A 19,458-nucleotide genomic window follows, 5' to 3' on the forward strand; every position below is an offset into this window, starting at 1 on the left:
GTGATAATTCACAAAGCCACTTACTGAACCCCCTAGTTTAATTATAATTGTATTTGGCCTCTCTGCAGAAGCTCCTAAGCTTTGGCAGTTTGCCCACATGAACTCTCCAGTTAAGAATTTCTGATAATGTATACAAGGCAAGTTAGATTGAATATCTCTTAATACCTTTCAGTATTCACAAGTCATGAAAACTGAGTAAAGCCACTGTTTCTAAACTACAAACACATTTCCGTTTTCACATCAGTCCGGTTCCCACCCATCCCACCAACATTTGTTGCTATCTCTAATACACGACATACTAAACATTTGCATTCTCCAAACAAAATGTTAGTGCTCCACTAAGTGTTACAGTTTAGCCTGGCTCCAGTGTAGCATTGGCTGTTCAATTTAGCTAAACTATAAAATAACAACACAGTAATTCTGATGAACGAACCAGCTTGTTAAAAACAGATACTCCATGCATTTTCTTTGGGATATGGAAACTTCTGGTTTTATCAAAACACTATTTTCTATTATGTAAAGGGATTTTTCATTATTTTTCTCCTATCTTTTCTCACGAGCTCATAATATAAAGAACAAGGATAAGGCACTTCAGAGGGATTTGGGGGTAGAGACGAATTAGGATATGAGGGAAGATTTGCTTCAATGGGGTCCATTTTTCTCTATGAATACTGTTTAGATTAGAAGCTGTATGGATCACAACCAAAGAACAATTTCTCTCTCTTTCTCTTTCCCCCTGGCCTCACTTCTACCCCCATAAATACGTACAAACCCACATTCCTTTCTTTACTTGAAGAATTTCTATTTATCTTTCAAGGAACAGTTCTGATAATTTCTTCATGTTGAGGGTGTCAGCAACTTCCTTCCAAGCAGCTCCTACCCAGTCACTTATTTCTCTATTCCCACTCTGTTTTCTATATATTACTACTCATCATTTTTGTTGATTGTTTACATCTATTTCTTCTGGACTCTGAGATTCTTAAGGTCAAAGGCCGTGGTTCTTTTAACGTTTGGTGCATTATATCAGCATATGATAAATGAATAAATTGGTGCAAACTGAGTAAATATATTAGAGTTTGTTGCTTAATGAATAGGAAAAGAAAGAAAATTGATGAAAGAGAAAACAGACATCTTAGTTATACTAGGTACACTAAAGCAATTGACTTTGGGAGGAAGAAGAAAGACTACATTAGTTCTGTCCTCCTAAGATATGAGTATTTGTTTCCCTGGATACCATAGAGGCTGGTGGACACAATGTACAATATCAACATCGTAGCCTCCTCCTGGGAAGACCTAATCTCATACTGGCTTTGATTTTCACCTGACAAGTGACCACAGGCCAACAAAGAATAAACTTGGAGTCATTTCTATTATTCTTAGGGAGTAAAGTCATCTTTGGAACCAGCAAAGAAGCTATCAGCACAAAAAGGGAGAAAAAATGGAAGTGGTGAAGAGGAATCATGGTAGAACAACTTTGTTGTTATCGTGAGCAAGAGACACAACTACAGTTCAAGAGGGCAGGAGACAGACTTAGAGGTGAAAGTCAAGATGGTGACTTGGCCACCAACACACGCTGTACTTTGGCGCTGGCTTTCAATCATAGATGAGAAATGAAACCTGTCCCTGCAGAAGGATTAGAATTAGAGCCAACCTGTGGCTCCATGAGAATTGGCTAAAGAACAACTTGAAGGTAGCTAGACCAGAGCAGGGGATCCAGGGCACACTAGGAGGAATATGAATCCTGCTTGGTTGGAGGAGAAGAGAGATAATAGAATGAACAGAATCACATTTTCTAAAGGGTGTTCGCCAGGCCACCATCCAGTAATGTGTTCCGTGAATAAAGGTTTCTTGGACAAACAGCTTAGCAAACACTCCCCAGCACTGTCTCTGCTTGGTACGCAGTTAGCCTGAAACTTTCTAAATAATTTCTCATTATCAAAGGATAAAATATATTAAAAGTGGTTTCTGACCCCAACATGACTATTGATTCCCCTGCTGAACAAAGAGGATCTGCCTTGCTTGGGCTTTTCCCCTCACTGGCCCCAAGCCGTCCTGTGTTCTCTCTAAAATGACTTTCTTGACACCTCAGAACGTACTTGGCTGCTGGCTTCTAGAATGAAAAATATTTCCTTTCTGAACCCACTGACTCAGGTTCTGGCAATAACTTTAAAGTGACCGCTTGATCAGTCACGAGAATTTACTTTCTTATCTCAACAAATGGTATTCAAGCTCTTCCCTAGGTGAATCCCATGGGATGTTACGGGGTGTCTGAGTGAAGAGAAGAGGTCTCTGTGGTGAAATATTCTTGAGTAAACATGGGGTTAAAGAGGATTCTGCTCTGCAGGGTTTCTCAGTGCTGTCAAGTGCACTCATTCTCCAAGTGCCATCCTCATCCCCCTCCTCAGCACTGCCCTTAACTTTCATTTGTTCCAACTAAGCAGCAACTAAGTGAAACAGTGAAACAGACATCTCTCAAATGTCACCGACAAGGCGGGGCACCAAAGATCTCACTCATTCAGTTAATCAGAAATTCAGGGAAGAACACCCCCAAGATGGAAACTTGGCATCCACTAGCAAATTATAACCAACCTAAGGCTGAGCCCAGCCCCTACTGCCGGGGATGGGAAATGGGAAACAGTTTTAATGTACTTAAGCCATCACGGAAAATGTTTATGGAGCTACCGGTACCTTTTCCCATTTGAAGGTCAGCAGCAGGATTTCTGTCAGATGCATTGCCATTTTTCCCACAAAAGTTAAAAAACTGTTAAGTCTTCGCAAGTTTTGAAACCAAAGTTCTTGGGACTCTGGTTGTTCTTGGACCCCTGGCTTGTTTCCTATCAGTCAGGCTAAAAATCCAGAATGTTTGGTTTCTTGATCAGAAAAGACCAGTAGCACTTCTCTCCTCTTAATTCTTTTTGTTTCCCTAATACTTTCCCCCAGAGTATTTACATCTTGCAGCTCTTGAGAAGAATTTGGATCAGCTCACACAGCTGTTCTACTAATTAATTCATAAGACGTTACTGTTAGGAGGAATTTAAAGGACCCTTAACTATAAACAATTTTGAAAATCTCTATACTGACTAATGCATTTTGAAGGAAAAAAGTAATATCTAAATAAATACAGATATTTATTAATCAGTCTTGAGGAAACAGGTCTGCTTTCATTCTGTAGTGTAAGTTTTATTCTGAACAAGAAATTAAATACTAGTAATAAATTTTAAAGAGTTAATCATAGTCTCCAAAATAAAATTATCTTTGACAAATATCATATGTTATCACTTATATGTGGAATCTAAAATAATGACACAAATGAGCATATTTACAAAATAGAAATAAACTCACAGACATAGAAAATAAACTATGGTTACCAAAGGGGAAAGGCAGGGAGGGATAAATCTGGAATTGGGATTAACAGATACACACTACTGTACATAAAATAGATAAACAACAAGGACCTACAGGGAACTATATTCAATCTCTTGTAATAACCTATAATGGAAAAGAATCTGAAAAGAATAATACATACATACATATATATATGTGTGTGTATAACTGGATCACTTTGCTGTATACCCAAAACATTGTAAATCAACTATACCTCAATAAAAAATAAAAATTAAAAAATAAATATGATTATCTTTGGCTTGAAAAATATTTACATTTGTGTGTTTTTATTTTAAAAAATGATATTATAAGTAGGGAGCTAAGCCTCATAAAATGATTAAAATTTACACAAAAGGTGAAATTCCCTTCCAGAATTATCAAAATCTGAAAATCAGAACGGTTGAGAAACAGGGTATAGCTGGAATAAGCCTTGGCTCTGTGGGTGATTTTATCACCCAAAAGGACAATATCAGTTTGGTTCTATTATCTCCCCAATAGTTGCTAAAACTAGAGGATTCTCTCCATTTAATCTATTTTGTTGAGTCACGAGAAAAGAAGATGGATCATTGAGTCCAGAATGTCACCATTGTATCCTCCTCTTCCTCTCAGTCGGTGTCCCCTCTCCTTAAACTGTTTTTGTTTGTCTGTCTCCCAGTCAGTTTTGAACTCCTTGAGGCCAAGAACCAAGTGCCATCATGCTTGGTACATAGAAGAGAATCTACCATTAATTGTCAAAGGGATAAAGGAGAGTAGTAGTAAGAAAATCACAGTCTAGCTCTTCTGTGTGATAGACACAATGCAGCCATTGAAAATAGCTTTTCCAAAGAGGTCCATATGGTTGGAAAAAGATCAAGATATTCCTTACTAAAAACCAATGGATAGAACAGATACAAGTTGAGAGAAGTAAGACTGTTAACAACAAGGATAGCTTCATAGGGTGGTGATGACATGGCTGGAGTAAATCCCCAGGCTCTTACAGCTTCACGTGTTGGTTAACAGAAAACTGCATGGCATTTGTAGTTGGATAAGTTTATATGTGTATGCTTCATATTTTATTTACAGTAACTATTTAGTAAAAATATACATGTTTCTTATTCTATTGTAGGTGTCTGGGCATTTTCAATGCTTTTCTTTGCCTTTATGGAGTCTGGAGTTTAAAAACCCCTGATCCCTCTGCCACTGTAATTGCATTTAGGGGATTCAGGGGAACCACAAACAAGGTTCTGGTACCCAGAGCAGACAAAGCAGGTGGCAGCAGCCCTTTTAGAACAGAGTCTCAATGCTGTTATGCTTGATTGGGCAAGCTGCACATTATGTGCTTTTGAGCCTCCTAAAATGAGGTCTTAGGAATTGAAAAGAAGGAAAAGGAAAGGGGGAAGAGAAGAAAATACCTATTAATGATCATTAGATATAACTTTTCTCTTTCCAGTCTCTCGGCAGAAAGCCCAAGGATATCTGATTTTCTATTAAAAAGGAAAACCTCTGAATAATATAGCCTGTAATTTCGTGCTTACCACCATGTTCCTACTTACAGAAATGCAAGAACTAAATGATAGAATACTTCAAAACAACTTCCTTCTTTTTTCTTCTCCCAAGAATGACTCAAAAATACCATTTGTGTGGTAGATACTGACCATGGACAATGACAGTCCCTGGAATGTTCAGTTCAGTGGGATTCTAGAGTATTCTAGACTTCAAACAACAAAATCTGCTAATATTGTTCTCTTTCTCCTTTGTCGAATTCTTACTTTACTCTACCACTCACGGCGTTTTCTTTGGTTGTTGAGAAAATTGTTCTGTCCTCATTTCGCTACAGGGAAATGCACTATAAATATTCACAAATGGATAATTGTCACCCTTTATCTGAGGCTTGGTAGTTTTTAGGGAATATACACTTTCACAATTAATTAAGGGTAATTCTTTTGCAACTTGAATACACATAGGAAAAGACTCCCCTTCAGTTCTTTCCCTTCTTTTATGCTTCTTCCTTTCTTTCCAGAACGTTCCTTGGGGCTCAAAGATCATTATTATCAGAGGGATACTGACATCCAGACCCTCAACTTCATGACTCTTCTCTCTCCAATGCTGCCTTAAATGCCTTCTGGTGGTGACTGATCTACGTAGAATAGAAGGCTCTCCAAGGACACATTCAGCTAATAGTAAAATTCTTAAGAGAGGAAAATAAGAAAATATGATTTCTAAGAACCAGAGTGAGAATTTGATCTAGCATCATTTTGTTTATAAACCATTTTTATTCTCAGTTAATCTCAGTTTTAATAGTGTTTGTTCATCTTTATTTGCTTCTAATGGGCAGTTAGTCCTTTTACTTATATTAAAGCTATACTAACCTCCAAACTTTTTGTTTGAGTCTGTAGCCTCTCAATTAGATGGGACTATCCCTGAAGAAAGATGACAAATTCAGCTTCTTACTTGGAATCCTTCTCTTTTTTCATCATCAGTTCCTAAATTATAGCCTCTAACTGCACCTATTCAGACTCCAATTATATTGCATAAATGCCTAAATTATTACACATCCTTCATGACATGTTAGTACTATAATAATGTTCCTCTTTTCAGCTCTTAGCCATGGTGAAAGGGGAATATAATCCAAAAGAGAGTGTCTGATGTGTTAATTATTAATAAGTCTGAAAAACATGTGTTTGATCAAAGCCATCTTTTCCCTTTGCATAATTCTTCTTTTTTTTCTCTCTAACATCAGCAAGTTCTTCCAAAATTCATGATTGTCTCTCTGAAAGCTCTAAATTACCAGTGTTGATTTCAAAACAAGCACTGGCCAATACTTTGTTATTTATAGTAAATCCCTAGTTGGCATTTGCGATGATAATCAATCTTTGTTTGTTGCTTAAACCATTCAAAGTTCCTCTGATATATATGATTTCATTGAGTGGAAGATGCTGCATGCAAATAAGTACACTTCAGTTACAGAAAGCAGCTGTCAGAACACATTTATATTCCAGCAGCAGAGAAGAAATTAATCTCACAGTGGCTTCAGTTCAAATTGGTGTGATATTCCAGTAAGAATTCCCAGCGCAGATGGAATAATTTTCTTTATCATAAATATTTTAAATCACTTGATCTGTATTAGAGTTGTGTAGGACTGAAACTGATTTTAGACATTTTAAATATTTTAAATCAAATTCTAAATAGAAAAAAAAGTTTTGGTTCTATAGAATCTAATTCTAAATAGAAAAAAAAGTTTTGGTTCTATAGCATCTATTTTAAATATATTTTAAAATTTTATACAAGTTTCTCCTATCATATAAATTATTCAACCAATGAGAAAAGCTCATCAGATGCTAATCTTGTCTGAGTTGAGCACCAAAAGAAAGCACAACTTTCCAGTCTATATGAATTGTGTTTATATCATATGTTTTAATGACAACAGTCATTCCTTTAATGTTGAAATAAATTCTGAAAATAACTGTTACTCTTTTCCTTCACTTATAGGCTTATTTGTGGAAGAAGAGGAGGGTACCAATCATCACAGAATGTAAACACTAAGGAAATGAGTTCCAGAGCCACAGAGTGACCTCTCCCAGGTGAGCAAAGCAGTTACCAGCACGTGTGGGACAGTAACACCCAACACATTATGCAGAGTATAGTGTACTTGTCAATACTTTTTGCAGTTTTGAGAAGTCAGTCCTGGTATTATTATTTATATATTACTTGGATTTATAAATTTATACATATATACATATATATGTGTATAAATTTATATTTATATTAAAATATATATATACATATAAATTAGGTTACAATTCCATTTCTTCCACTCTGACTGTTACCTTGTGAGTCACTTCAACCACAAGTCTCCCCAAAGCATCATGAGACAGTAGGGGACATGTAGGTCCATAGAAATGGCTTTATACTTTTCAGCTTCCCTAGAATATGGATGAAGAATTACGCATTTTGAGATGCGTAATTCTGCCTCCAACTCTAGCTGTCACTAGAATAGATCTGTTTCTCATCTAGACTGCCTGGAGATTGGTGGCCCCTCATGAATCACTACAATTCCTTCCTTCTTCCAAACCAATACTCTGAAATCCTCCAAGTGGTAGGTAGCCCAAAGGAGAAATACATCCCCTATGGGTGGGTTTGTATTTTAGAAATGCTCTCTTGACCTTGACTCTCAAGCCAAGGGGACATGTAGTGTGGACTTTATAGCCCACTTTGACACTCAAATGTCTGAATTTAGAAGAATTTATGGGATCACCATAGCCATATTGGTCAAATAGTGACTTTCCTGAACTTGGTTGTTACTAACCTCCCAACCACCACTGCTGCTCCTCCTACCGAGATACAGCAAGTTTTATCGCTGAAGAACACATCCAAAACCAAATAGCAGAGTTCAAATTCTGAATTCAATATTGAAACGTAAGCCCCAAGATAAGATCCATGCTGAATACTGCACAAAAGGAGACATGAACTCAGCACAGATCCAAAAGATGAGAAATGGACAGGAATTTACCAAACAACTCTTCTTTACAGTGGATTAAAATCAAGTTGATATTTCACTTGCTGATTCAGTCTACATCCAGCCCTACGTCTCAGATTACAGGATAGTCATTGGCAAAACTGATGACTGGAAAACGCAGCCAATTTTGGAAAACGATACCAGATTCCTTAAAAATCTGAGTCAAAGTTCTATGTTCAGATTGTAAATCAGGAAGGACAAGCTCTGTCAGATAAACCTACTTGGTGTAGGACCTACACCAGTTTGTATCTATTGACATATAAAGACTTTCAGACAGCTGGAGACAGGGCTGCAGGATTTCTGGATCTTAGTCTTTGCTCTGACTTCGGCTGGATATATCATTGACCAAGTTACTTTGCCTCTCACTGATTTGATTTCCTCATCTGGAAAAACAAGGGTCCATTATGCATTCATTTGTCCAATAACAGTCTCAGAGCACTGATTACCTGCTTAGCTGTTTACACACTGCAGAGTTGTGTGAGGAAGAAAGGAGATGATTTGCAGGCAAGCCTTTTAAGAAGCAAGAATCATTGAATTAAAAAGAAAACTCATTAAGAATTATCTGTCCTCAGCAAAAATGATCCCTAAAATAGAAGCAAAAATTGCATTCCTCAAATAATGGACTTACAGATAAACATAGATGTCTACAGGAACCTGAATAAATGTTTGGTCTTCAAAGTTTAGACTAAGGTTTGTGCTGATTCTCCAAATATTAATGATACATGTTATCATTTCTTGATAGTCTATTGTGTTTCAGGTAAAGGCTAGGTAATTTATATAAAGTCTTACATTAAATTTTCATTTTTAGCACAATCTTATCAAGGAGATATTATTTTTCCATTACAGATAAGACTATTGAAGCACAGAGAAATCAGCTGGTTGCTTGGAGTCCCATCCCTAGAAAGTAGCAGAACTGAGATGTCAACCACCAAAAGTCAGTCTACAAGACCACAGTCTTGTCCACTATACTACATGGCACTGAACTGAAAAGAGACAGCTGTAATGAAATTAATATAATTTCAAGGGTCAATGAGAAGCCCTAGTCAAAAGGCTTTGTTATTGAGAGGTCAATAGTTGACCAAAAAAATTCTTCCTATTTCCTCCCTATTCCTTTCGTTCATCTGGGGGATAACAGAAGAGCATTTAAATCCATGTTTTGCTCAGAAATTTAGTATTATCTGTGTAAGGACTGCCAAAGAGGTCCCTACTTTAAACTTTCTGCTGCGTCTCTCAAGAAAAATGGTTTTCAAGGACAAACATTATTACAGATTGTAACTTGACAGTGAATGTCTTAAAACTCTGCACAGTCATATTTGAAAAGAAGCCAAATTGATGGGAAAAAAATGTCCACTTCAAAAGCTTAATGAAGGCAATTTGTCAACAATTTCACACATCATTTACCTACAACCTCTGAATAAAAGGTTTCCCAATTTACCTCTTTCCCATGTGAACTTCAGATCATATCCATTTAGTAATTCATCAATCATCTTTTCCAGAAACTGAGATACAAGGAGAATACAATCTAAGAGATCCGTGAAGATAGATTTCATGTGATATGCTTATTGTTTATGTTTACCTTTTTTACCTAGTTTCAGAGAAATGACTCTTTAGGCTCAGAGTCTGGTTTAAGACTTGGGGTGAATTGGCCACATAAAAGATTAAAACAACTTAATGCATCTTAGAATGCCTATGTCTTAGACTTCTAAAAATTCTGTAGAGAAGTAGAGGGAGAAGAGGAAAAACAGCTACAGACGAATGACCACGACTTACAGCCAAACAAGCAAAGCCTCCCCATGGCACTGATTCTTTAAATAATTAACAAGAAACTTTTTGCAAAGGGACCTACTTGTCAAATAATTAACTTAAAACCATTACTGTTGATTGTCAGCATGCTTTTGTTACCAAAATGCCTGAGGGATAAGTTGGTGGAAAGTAATTAATAAGACCAAGAACAAGGTTTACTGCATGTAACTGATACTATTTGTAAATCTGGGACTCATAAAGTGTTGTAGTGATTGAGGGCGGAGATGCAGATGTTTCTGCTATTTTAGTAAAGAGAAGAAGTGTAAAACACTCCAACCGACAGAAAAGAGGGTGCAAGACATTTAGAGCTGCAATACTTGCCACGAAAACTATTTTCTGTTACATTTTTAATGGAAGGTTAAAAATTCTGCACTGCATGCTTGGGCAGCCCACATATGGGACTCAAGTGTGACATCAACAATGGCAAATAAAGGTTAGTTTTATAAGACAAGGCGAAATGTGCAGTTGACCCGGATAGTTAAACATTTTGGCAAAAAGAATTATAATTGGAAAAGTGGGACAACTGGTGGAGGATTTGGGAAAATGTTGGAATAAATTATCCAGATGACTTTTGCCCTTCAATACACTTTTTCAGCATAAAGAAGAGCTCTGTTTGCTAAACTATTTGGGCCATGATGATTCATAGTACTGGTGATGGAATTTGGCTTGTGTTTGTGCACATGTCTCTGTGCACACATATTTATGTTTGTGCTTGCAAGTGCTTTGTCAGAATGAAATGTTTGGGCTACACTTACTACCCACCTGATTTTAATTAGTGTTACCAGATATCTACTGAAATCATCAAAGTTTTAAATTTAGAGATAATTTGGCAAAGGGTAAGTTGTTGCTGTTTACATTTAGATAGACGGAAAAAAAAAATGCACTGATGTTGTGGCAGACAGACCCCGGAACAGTTCTCTGTTCATGCTCGGAATAACCTGATCCCCTGGAGTGTGGGAGGGACCTGTTACTTGCTTCTGATCAACAGTATATAGCAAAAGTGGTGAGAGGTCACTTGATGATTATGTTATCACACACACACACATACGCACGCACGTGCGTGAACTTGCCTTGACACATCTGCATGTAGGAGCTTGTATCACACAGAAATTCTCATCACAGAGTTACTTCTTTCCAGTGCTTTGGTTTTAAGCAAAGAACAACCATTTTTTCAAAATGAGATACATAAAACAATCTTAAAAAAAGAAGAGCAAAGGAGGTGGACTCACACTTTCCAATTTCAAAGCTTATAATAAAGCAATAGCAGTGAAGATGATATGGTACTTGCACAAAAATAGACATAATCTATTCTGTAGATTAATGGAATAGAACTGAGATTTCAGAAATGAGCCCACCTATCTACAAGCAACTGATTTTCAGCAAGGATGCCAAGACCATCCAATTGGGAAAGAGTAGTCTTTTCAACAAATGGCACTGGATCAACTGAATAGTCACACACAGAAGAGTAAAGTTGGACCCTTACCTCATACCATAATCAAAAATTTACTCAAAATGTATAAAAGATTTACATGCAAGAAATAAAACTATAAATCTCTTAGGAGTAACAGGGGTAAATCTTCATGATGTTGCATTTGACCATTCTTGGATTCTTGAAGGATTCTTGGATATGCTACCAAAAGCACAAGCAACAAAAGAAAAAAAGAGGTAAACTGGACTTCACAAAAATGATAAAACTTTTGTGTTTCCAAGGACATCATCAGAAAGTGAAACAATAATCCACAGAATGAAAGAAATTATTTGTAAATCATATCTCTGATAAGAGATTTGTATCCAGAATATGTAAAGAACTCTTATAACTTAATAATGAAAAAAATCCAAATTATAAAAAATAGGCAAAAGGTCTGAATAGACATTTCTCCAAGGAAAATAAACAAATGACTAATAACTACATAACATGCTTGATGCCTTTAGTCATCAAGAAAATGCAAATCAAAATCATGATGAAATACAACTTCACATCTTCTAGGGTGGCAAGAATAAAAAAGGCAGACAATAGCAAGTTATTAGCAATGATGTGGAGAAAATCAGAACACTCATACACTGTTGGTGGGAACATAAAATGGTGCCACCACCTTAGGAAAATGTCTGGCAGTTGCTCAAAAGATTAAATATATATGACCCAGCAATCCCCCTCCTGGGTATATATCCAAGAGAAATGATGATATACGCCCACATGAAAACTTGGACACAAATACTTATAGCAGCATTATTCATAGCAGCCAAAAGATGGAGACAATCTAAATCTCATCAACTGACAAATAGATAAAATATGTTATATCCACACACTGGAATATTATTGGGCTATAATAAAGAATGAAGTACTGACACATGCTACAACATGGAAAGACCTTGAACACATTATGCCAAGTGAAAGATGCCAATCACAAAAGACCACATATACATGACTTCATTCATATGAAATGTCCAGGACAGGGATATCTATACACAGTCAGTCGATCATCCATATCTGTGGATTCCACATCTATGGATTCAACCAATCTTGGATTGAAAATATTCAAATAAACAAAAAAATTTTCGGAAAGTTCCAGAAAGCAAAATTTGAATTTGCCATGAGTTGGCAACTATTTAGTCTAAAGAGGTTCAGGAATGATCATCTTTGTGGGAAAAACAAGGGCTTATGGGAAATCTAGACTAGTTTGAAGGTATTTTTGTTTCTGTTGTTGTTTTGACCCTCTACATTATGTTTTTGACACATGTTTATTGAGTGAACACCAGAAGTGTCATGCTGAAGTTTTCTGGGTATTCTGAAACCTTTCTGTGAATTAATTACAGTCCCTTCAGAGGTTAAATATCTTCATCCTTTTTGGAAGCTTTTAATTTTTCCCCCTATTATTTTGGGTTTTCAAATTCCACTATATTGTGTCTAGGTGTGGCTGTTATTTCCTTCAAACTGTTAGGCATTCAAATGGTTCTTTCATCTGAAAACTCATGGAAAATATTCTTCTATGAAATTGAGTAATTTTTCCTTTCCATTTGCATCTATTCTTTTATTAAACCAGAATTTCTTTTAGACAGATAATGGAATTTCTGGATCTATTTTCCAGGTCTCTTAATTTTTTCTTTTATTTCTTCTATTTCTGTGCTATTTAACATTATATTCTGTGAACATTCACATCTTAAGGTTTTAGCTTCTGAATTCAGTCTTTATTAACTAATCCATACATTTAGTCTCCTCTATCTTTTTAGTTTTTTTTTTTTTCACTTCAATGACCATATTTTTTCATTTCCAAAATCACTAACAGATTTTACATTGCAAACTGCTCCTGATTTATCCTATCCTATCTTTCTCAGGTTAACAATGATACTTTATTTTTTAAAAATTTATTGAAAAAGTAATTTATGCTCATGGTAAGAGCAAAAGCCAAAAAGGCTTCAATGAGCAAATAATGAAAATTAAGTCTTCCTCTTAGCTAAGATTAGCAGAGGCCTCTGATCCTATCAATAGTTTCTTAAAAATAAAAAAAAAATTTAATTAAAAAAAAACAGTTTCTTTTTTGTGGGTATATAGTTCCAGAAATTTTCTATGCATATATAAGCATGTATTTGAATGTGGGTATATAGAAATTTTTAAAGAAAAAATTGACATAATATATATACTTCTGAATTATGCCTATTTTTGTTGTTTCTTTTTGTTATTTTACATAAAATTCCATATCCACACAGAATTATCTTTTTAAAAAATACATTCTCATAGTTCACCATATGAATCAGCATGAATCATTTATTTACTAATTCTATTGATAAACAATTAGACTGTTCAGTGTTTTTTGCCATTAAAACAATGCTGTAGTAAATATTTCTGCATGTCTATTTTTACAATCAACATGTGAATATAAGTTGTAGAATGAATTCTTAGAAATAGATTTGCCAAGTCTAAATGTATATACATCTAATGTTGACAAACATTACCAAATTGTCCTCAAAAGAGATTGCACTAAGAATTTGCCTATTTCCTTGTAGCTTAAGAAATCCATATATTATAAATTTTCTGATCTTTATAAATTTAGTTGTTAGGAAAGGTGTCATTGTTTATTTTGCTTTTCTGCAATTACAAATGAGAGTTGTAAATTTTATGGATGATCTTTTCATAGGTTTATAAGTTATTCGGATTTTTTCTATTAATTGCCAGTACATAGTCTTTGCTTATTTGTCTGTTGGATTATTAGTAATTTCTCATTGATTTGTAAGAACTCTTTATATTGTAAAGTGATTAGCTCTTTTTCTGCCAGATGAGTTGCAGATTTTTCCACTTTTTCACTTTGTTTTTAATTTTATTGGAATACAATTATTTAATACTTTTCTTCATTGTTTCTAGGATTTTTGTCATTCTTAGAAAGGTCTCTCTCATGCCCAAACTGGAAAAATATTTAGCCATGTTTTCTCCTAATATTATTATTTCACATGAAATCTATTTTTGTTGTAAATATGAGGCAAGTCAAATAATGTTTTTCTGTTTATTGAGTATTCCACCTATCACCTAAATTGAATAGCACTCTTATCAGATGCTAAATTATCATATGATTATATTTCTTTCATGTCCTCTTCTGTTTGCTAATAATTCTGCTTCCTTGAGTGTTAGTTTTTCTCTGAATTTGGTGACTCATCATACTGATATACTGAAATACTTGATAATTCTTGGTTATGTCCTTTCTGCTTGAGATTGTCTGTGCTCCTATCTGTGGGTATGCTGTGCACTGCTGCTGGCATTTGTTATGGAAGGAGCAGGTTCTCATTCTGCTAGGGATGCCAGTACCTTATTGTCTATCTGTCACAGGTATCCTTGGACATATTGGGCACTGCTCTGATTCTCTGGATACTCACTGCTTTAGCTTAGGAAGAAAGAGTTCTGTCGTGTCTACACACCACTAGATGTAAGTTAGCAATTAGAGAAGCACCAACCTTCTCAGCAGTGCCTATGGTTTACCAAAACCCAGGCAATTGCCATAGCTCCCCTTTCTGCTTCCTGTACTCATTTCCTCTGGGCTTAGAGCTTCTGTGAAAGTGCCCCTACCTCTCTGCATGTGCCATTGGCTATTGAGCCAACAAATTTGTCTGCCTTCTGTTAATCAAGGATTCCTCCAAAAATGTTGATCCTTTGATGGCATTTTCTTGTTTTCTAGCATTGTTATAAAGAATCGTTTTGCACCATTTCTAGTTTGAGGTGGGAATGGCAAGTAGGCACTGGCAGGCAGTTGGTGTGCCATTTTAACCCAAGCTATGAATCTCTTCCTTCTTAGTAGAATCTTCTACTGTTTCCATCCATGAAATCTAGAATGTTTTTAGGAAAGTCTGGCCAAAGACTGTCCATTTGTCATACAACTGTCAGCAACATTAATTGTATGGTCCTTGCCATTTCAGAGAGCACTCTTATCCTTAGGTCCTCTAAAGCAGAACCTGAGACAAGGACTTGTGTGCAGGTATTTTATTTGGAAGGAAATCCTAGGAATCATGAGTGAAGAAGAGAGGAGACAGACACAGGGAAGGAAGAAAACTTGACAAAAAAAAATACATTATCAAATTGATCATTGTAGGCAACTGGGGTTTGATTCCACTGATAATTTAAGATATATGCATAAAATGCATCCGAGAATTGCCCACCTGAAGGAAGGGAGACATGTCCATTGTGTTGGGGGCCCATAGCTGGTGTATTAAATTAAGCATATGTGGATTATGACCTGCTGAATGAAGAGGCACAAGCCACCCACCTGGGGTTGGCCAATAACTCCCTCAACATCTGTGCTCCCACTTTGATGAAGTGAAAACCCTAGGGTCATTTTGATTGAAGGCACAGTTTCAGTACACTCACACAAAAGACATCAAGTCACAAGATTTATTACTTACAGATCCCAGGAACGGGGCAATGAGTTGGGGGAAGGCTCGTCCTCTGTCTCAGATCATGAGGGAGTAGGAGATACAGGCAGGCTGGTAGGCAAGCACCCACTACTTCTCAGTTGGCTGATGTGGAGGTTACTAACTTTTCACTCTCAGTCTCCACTCTAAGTGTTATTTTAAAAGGTGTCTTAGGAAATCAACGCAGGAACTTGGGGTGGGGATCCTAAGCTCAGGTCCTTATCTAAATGTCCAGACACTGGGTGTGAGCAGCTTGTCACTCTGTAAAATGCCCAGGCAGTAACTCAAAATAATTGTTTTCTCATTACATCTATTTATCTGCTGGCCCAGTCCTCTGCTGGTTGAGGAATTTCCCTCAAGGACTTTACCTCTACTTTGGCTATGTGTATGAGCCAGCTGGCCAAGCAGGTCCTTGTAGTGTCAGAGAAGCAATGATGCCCCAAAGAAAAGATGACTAAGCTCCTGGAGGAGAAAAGATGCCCTGGACATGCTTGAGGTGGAGCACTGTCAGCATGCGGTGATCCTAAATGCAAACTCTCCATTGCGTTTGCAGCTGATATCAGCTATCAGTCAAGGTGACTAATGTCAGTTTCCTGATGCATCTGAGGAAAGTGCACACTGGTCTTGCCAACACATCTTGTGAGAAAAAGATCATAGAGAGGAGAGACGCAAGATGGCGGAGTAGGACACTCGTAGCTCACCCTCTCCCACAAATATACCAAAACTAACATCTACAGACCTACTCAGCCAACCAGAGCACCTGACGAACTTCGACAGAACATCACCCTCTTCAAAAGACAAAGACACCAAAAATCTGGTAGGAGAAAAGGGAAAAAGAAAGAAGAAAAAACAAAACAGTGCAGGACCAGTCCCGTGGGGAGGGAGCAGCAAAGGAGGACTAGCGCTCCTTCACTGAACCTCCCCCCTCAACGGAGAGGCCAACGGGATGGAGGGGGAGCCTCCGAGGCTCAGATCTGCCCTGAACACCCCTTGACTGACAGAACTAAGTTAAACCAGCACAAAAGGTCCCTGTGACACTCAGCTCAAGATGCGAGCCAGCAGCTGGGGGCCTGGACAGGCTGCCCGAGCCAGGCGGAGGACTGGGGTGGCTGCACTGAGGCAGCCCTGGGGGACTGCAGGGTGCTGTGCCCCGTGGATGGGAGGGGATATGGAGCAGAACAACCTCGGTCCCCCATAAATTACAGAAAAAAGCAAAGCAACATGGCTGGTGTGCCCTGGAGGGAGGGGCACCATAGCATTTGTCTCCTCAGACCCTTGGCGCCACTACTAGTGCTTCCCAGGGGAAGAGTGGCGTGGCCCAGCCACAGTCCCATCTCCTCCTGTGCACAGCGCCTGGGCTAGGGGCGGGGCCAAGACCTGAATCTGTACCCGGGAGCTCTGCAACCTCCTAGGCAGGACTGAGACTTGTTTATAGCCTGAGGCAGATAGGATCTTTCTGCCCTGGCACCTCAGAGAACTCATGCCACCAAGACAAACAAGGAGCTGAGATTTGGCACCGACCAGGGGTGGGGCCGTTCTGCGGTCTTCCCAGAGCCAGCCTATGGAGTGCCAACCAGAGGTGGAGTGGGCAGCTGCACAGAGCAGCGGAGCGACTGGTGCCAGGAGAGGGCAGGCGCCACCCCCCGCCTTCCTGGCAGGAACACAACTCCTGACCACAGTGCTTGGAGGGGGCGTGATCCGCCCACCTGCCTCTCCTGAGCGCAGCATCTGACTGTGGCATCAGGAGGAGGAGTGACCCGCCCACCCACCAGCCACAGTGCCAGAGAGATATGAGCAATAGGAAGCAGAGGAACCACTCCCAATTAAAAGATCAAGAGAAATCCCCTGAAAGTACAATCAGGGAAATAGACATTGATGGCCTACTAGATCAAGATTTCAAAAAAGGAGGGATCGAAGTGCTGAACGAACTAAAAGAGATAGTGTTTAGAGATATAAAATATGTCAAAATGAAACTGAAGCTATAAAGAGCCAAGCAGAATTGGTAAACTCATTTGCTGAGATGACAGCTGAACTAAAGGCTGTACAAAGCAGGCTAGATAATGCAGAGGAACGAGTAAGTGACCTAGAAGACAGGACAACAGAAAGCACCCAATAAGAATAGCTGAGAGAAAAACAAATAAAAAACAATGAAAACAATATAAGGGACTTATGGGATAATATAAAGTGTGCCAATCTACACATAATAAGGGTTCCAGAAGGGGCAGAAAGAACAAAGGGGATTGAAAAGGTATTAGAAGAAATCATGACTGAAAACTTCCCAAACCTAAAGAAGGAATCAGATATCCAAGTATAGGAGGCTCAGAGGGTCCCAAACAGAACCACACCAAGACATATCATAATCAAGATGGCCAGAGTCAAGGATAAAGAAATGATCCTAAACGCAGCAAGAGAAAAACAGTGAGTTACAAGGGAACCCCCATAAGGCTCTCAGCTGATTTCTCTACACAAACACTATAGGCCAGAAGGGAGTGGCAAGATATATTCAAAATCCTGAATGAAAAAAAGATGCAGCCTAGGATACTTTATCCAGCAAGGCTATCGTTTAGAATAGAAGGAGAGATAAAAGAACTTAACAGACAAGCAAAAAGTGAAAGAGTTTAGCAACACTAAACCCATGCTAAAAGAAATATTGACAGGTCTACTCTAAATAGAAAAGGAGCAGGATGCTACAAAAATGAGAAACTCATAACTGGAAAGGAGATAACTACCATGAACTACAAATAGAATAAACACGAAATTGTAAAAATTTAACCAAGGACGCGAAAAGACCTGCACGCTAAAAACTGTAAGACACTGATGAAAGAAGCTGAACAGACACAAATAAATAGTACGACAGCCTGAGCTCATGGCTGAAAAAACATTGTTAAACTGTCCCTTCCACCCAGAGCGTGTACGCATTCATGCAGTGACGTTTTTCACAGAAAGAGAACAGACAATCTTAACATTTGTGTGGAGCCACGAAGGACCTCAAGTAGCAAAGCCACCCTAACAAAAGATAACAGGCTGGAGGCCTCTCCCTCCTTGACTTCAACCTACATTACGAGGGTATAGTCACCAAAGAAGTGTGGGATTGGTACCAAAACCGGCACACATGCCATGGGAATGGAACGGAGTGCCCAGAAATAACCCGAGGGGAACGTGGTCAGTTAGCCCACAGGAAAGGCGCCAGGAACCTGCTCGAGGAACGGACGGTCCCCGCAGTGAGCGGCGCTGGGAAGACCGGACACCACACGCCAAGAAGCGCGCAGCTCCCTGTCGGCCCGGCGGGTTCCCACATCCAGCCCTTCCTCTCCCCGGGCCTCTGAGGACCGACCCCCGCAGCGTCAGCCCCTCACCGGAAGCGTCTACCCAATTCCTTCACTCTTCCTTCCTCCTCACCTTTCCTTCCGTCAGGTCTTGAGGAGACCAGGTCAAGGGGACTTGACCCCCTGTGGTGCCGAAGCTCCAGTGGGTCCTGAGGAGACCAGGCTTCCGTCAGTGTGGATTCGACCCCACACTGTCCCAGAGTGGAAGCTCCGGCTCGGTGAGGACACTCAGGCCGGGTCAGGCGCCTGCGGGAGACAAGCCCTCAGGCAGAAGGCGCGCTCCCGCAGCGGTGGGGGAGGCGGGCTCGACCCCTGCCAGCCAATGGAAGCTCAGCGCAAGTGGGTCAGCGGAGGCCCCGCCCCCAGGCCGTGCGGCCTCCGAGCCCCGCCAGCCAATGGGAGCGCAGAGCAGGCGGCACAGCAGAGGCCCCGCCCCCAGGCAGTGCTGCCGGAGCCATTGAACTGTGGACGTTCAGTCTGAACTGGAGCCAAACTTCCCATAACTTCCCCCAAATAGTTATGAAACAGGAAATTGGAAACTGTATGGAATGAAGTGAA

At 39.0% G+C, this 19,458-nt stretch overlaps 1 protein-coding gene across 1 annotated transcript in view; it reads right to left on the reverse strand.

Moving 5' to 3' along the window:
• The window catches only part of FBXL7 (F-box and leucine rich repeat protein 7), a 414,211-nt gene extending 395,057 nt beyond the window's left edge, over positions 1 to 19,154 (reverse strand). Inside the window, exon 1 of the mRNA XM_072958834.1 lies at positions 18,974 to 19,154. The gene's annotated coding sequence lies outside the window, so the exon portion shown is untranslated. The remainder of the gene's footprint in view (positions 1 to 18,973) is intronic.
• Positions 19,155 to 19,458: the final 304 nt, after the last annotated feature.

The sequence above is a fragment of the Vicugna pacos genome, chromosome 3 (assembly GCF_048564905.1).
Source record: "Vicugna pacos chromosome 3, VicPac4, whole genome shotgun sequence".
NCBI classification, from domain to species: Eukaryota; Metazoa; Chordata; class Mammalia; order Artiodactyla; family Camelidae; genus Vicugna; species Vicugna pacos.